This window comes from Chamaea fasciata, unplaced genomic scaffold, assembly GCF_029207755.1.
Source record: "Chamaea fasciata isolate MVZ Bird 193981 ecotype frontalis unplaced genomic scaffold, bChaFas1.0.hap1 SCAF_9, whole genome shotgun sequence".
Taxonomy (NCBI): Eukaryota; Metazoa; Chordata; class Aves; order Passeriformes; family Sylviidae; genus Chamaea; species Chamaea fasciata.
Window position 1 is genome coordinate 4,836 of NW_027094094.1, and position 3,463 is coordinate 8,298.

The window sequence follows — 3,463 nt, forward strand, 5'->3', positions numbered from 1 at the left end:
CTGGTCGGAGCTGGGAAGGAAAAAAGGGCACCACGGTGGTCACAGCTTTCTCCCTTCAGGAGTTTTATGGAGCAGAAAATACAGAGCTTTTGCCAACTGCGCTCTCTATGACATCCCGACGTCCAGCGGGCACCGAGGTCATTTCTCATCTTTCTTGCCAACAGCCAAACCCCCAGGCGCCCGGGGGAAGAAAGAGTATGGGGGGAAAAAAAAAAGGAACAAAGAAAACATGAAAAAATAAACCAAAACTATAGAAAATAATAAATAAAATTAAAATACCAAAAGAAAAAAATTTCAAAGTAACAAAAAAGTGGAAAAAAAATTTAAACAAAAAATTAAAATAAAAAACGAAAAGTAGTTTTAACAAGTAAATAAATAGCTAAAGAAAAAAAATAAAAATTAAAAAACTGAAGAAAAAGTCTTTGAAAAACCACAAAACGCAACATGAAAAACCACAACAAAAGAGCACAAAAATACAAAAATAACAAAAAATAAAATACAAAATTAAATAAACGCAGCTCTCACCCCCTGCCACTGCCTAGAAAAGCGCCATGGCTTTCCTCAATTATGCAGCAATAAGGGAAACAAACCCAGTGCCCCCCAGAACAGAAGGTTTTCTAGACAATTCCCACTTTTGCTTGGAAACAAATTCTATTTTAGTGGGAAGCTCATTTTGGACAAACATCCAAATGTGCCAAGGTAGGAAAGAACCAGCCCCTTGTGTCCAAGGAACAGCAGCTAGGCCTGGATTCATGTTTTAATGGCATTTATGTAATTAAAAATGCAGTAAATTGAACTTTACAAAGAGACGAATCGTGGCAAATAAATACTTCAAAGTTTTCTTGGGAATTCACAGAATTTTGTGGAGATGGTGCTGGACAATTGCTGATTTACCAACATTAATTGGGTAAATTTCCTTAGAAATGTGCTCTACAAGGTACAAAAATTCCAATTAGGATGGAAAATTGGAATAAATAAATATTCCCTTACTAAAATCAGAGAGAAAATCAGAGTTATTCCTTCAATTAAAAGGAAGGAATAACATCCAAATCCAAGCCTGCCTGGAAAACAAGCTCAGGAATTTCTAACATTGAAAACTTTTGCAAGAGTCATGAAGTTGGTGAAAGTTCATGGAATGATGGTTTAAAATCTGCTTCCTCTGCTCTGATTTAAAGGGAAGTGGGAATTCAACAGGTCCAGTTACTCCCATCCAACCTTGGACTGGGATAAGGCCTTCCAGTGGCTTCACTTCCTACTGGCTCTCTCCTTTTCGCCAACTACCTGCAAGAGGAAAAGCAACAGGAATAAAGTCTCAAACAGGATGGCCTTGGTCCAGGCAGACTGAGGTGCAGCTCCCAGGGAGGGAGGCCAGGCTGTGCCTCGGGGAGCTCCGGGAATCTGGGATTGCCCGTGGGATTCAAGGGCTGGAAAAGCACACCCACCTGCCAGGTTCAGTGCTGGGACAGAGCAAGGCCGGGGCTCGGGGGCAGCAGTTAGAGCTGGGACTGCAGGAGAACACCCCAAACCCGGGTTAAACATCCGGCACGACACGCAGCACGCTCCGGGAGAAACTCGGGCGGGAGAAGCCCCGGGATGCTCCACGTTCCTTGCCCTTGGCAGCTGTGCCAGGGCCTCCCTCAGAATGCTGACCTCACCGTGCAGCTCCTACAAAACAGGAGAACTTATGGGAATCGCCCAGAATCCCTGGACTTCCAGTTATTAAGAACCACAGCTGCAGCGAAAGGTGTACAAACGCTACTGCAAACCAGCAGGGCTGAGGAGACGCAGGGATTTATTCCCGAGGGGACACAAGGATCCCTCAGCCAGCCAGGATTTCTCCCAGGCTCTTCCCACTGCTCTCTAAGGACACAAACAGCAGTTTTTCCCTCGAGTTCCCCTTTCCATCAATGCCAAGACTCGTGTTCTCCTCCAACCCCAGGTTCAGGAAGGAAAGTAGGAATATTATCACTGCACAGACTGTCCAGGAGGGTGTGACTGAGGCAGCAGCACCAGCTCCCACTCCACTGCTGCTCTGGATTCCTGAGCAGCTCCTTTCCATCCTGCCCTTCCCAGCACCATTCCCTGGGTGCCATGTCCACAGACACCTTCTCCATGCCGCTTAAAACCCACAGACACCAACAGAAAGGAGATCAAAAATCAATTCACATGTTGCTAGTCAGAGAGAATGGGAGAGGCCTAAAAATCTGTATTTATTTTAGAACACTAGAGCAATTTCTTCATGACCCTGACTATCAGTGATGGGCAGATAAACACCTTCTTTAACTTACTACCTGCAAAAACATCAAGTTTCAAGTTTAGTAAAGATAAAATTTTGCTGCAAAAATAAAAGAGGTGGGATGCTGGTGTTAGTGCTTTAACCTTCGGACATTAGCGGCTATTTGTAAAACAAATTCATTATTGAAGCAGCTAACTTGAAAATAAGGGGTTTTTACAATAAAGTTGACCAAAAAAGAGTCTCAAAATTAAGATATAGGCTGCACAAATATTTAAGAAAAAAAAAGTTTTCTTTCGTGCGTATAACCTGCCAGCCTCTCATGTTTTCAGTCCTTACCATTTATTTTTACCAAGGTGATGATTAAAACCTTGTCAAAAGCTCAAAAAAAAAAATTCCAGGACAAGCCAGGTGTTTTCCCAAGCACCCTCAGTGTGGAGCTGTGTCAGCCACAAGTGTTTGCTCCCTCAGCCCAGCCCGGAGCAGGCTCCAGCTGCTGCCCAGGGGGGTTACCAAGGGACTCACCTGTTTGAAGCTCTAAATGCAGGTGGCCTGCACTGGAGTGCCAAAAAATGTGAAATATGTGACTCTCACCTTGAATAGCGATCGATCTTCTCAGGGGAGCCCCTCCCCCAGGATGGGGGGCTCTGCCACAGATTTCATCTCTCTGCATCTGAAACAAAGTCAGGACAAAAGTCAGAGTGCTGCAGGATACCTTGACAGCTCCAGACATCTTGTGGCAATCTAGGAATACCCTCTACAGTCTAACCACACCCCACATCACAAATTTCAAGCCCCCAGGACTATTACCCTCGTACCCCTACACCCAGACTGAGCAGCAAGGCAGAGCAGCTCCGGGCCAAACACACACCAACACCCGTGACACAGCACAGGACAAACGAGGGGACGCAACAGGGACAGAAAACTCTGGGCAAGAAGAATGACCCTGAGGGTCCAGAGAACTCGGAATGAGATGACCGAGGTGAGACGGAAGGTGAGCTGGCCAGGCTCAGAGAACCCTGCAGGAACAAGATGCCATCGGGATGACTTATCCCAAGAGACGCAGAGATGGATGCCCGAGAATCCTACGGTCAGAATCCCCCACCTGTCTTTGCATTCTCACAAGACCTAACCCGCCGGAATGGATCAGGGCGGTGCACGGCTGTCAGTACAGCTCAGAACAAGACCTGAAAAGGCATCGGACTGGATGCTTGTGAAGAGAGATGGATT

The 3,463-nt window shown here is 45.8% G+C and overlaps 1 long non-coding RNA gene across 1 annotated transcript; it reads right to left on the reverse strand.

The window, feature by feature from the left end:
• Window positions 1–529: 529 nt before the first annotated feature.
• Window positions 530–2,916, reverse strand: LOC136293614 (uncharacterized). Its single transcript, XR_010722193.1, has 3 exons — window positions 2,828–2,916; window positions 1,443–1,665; window positions 530–1,281 (listed from the first exon to the last, which is right to left on the reverse strand). It is a non-coding gene; the product is annotated as an uncharacterized lncRNA (long non-coding RNA).
• Window positions 2,917–3,463: the final 547 nt, after the last annotated feature.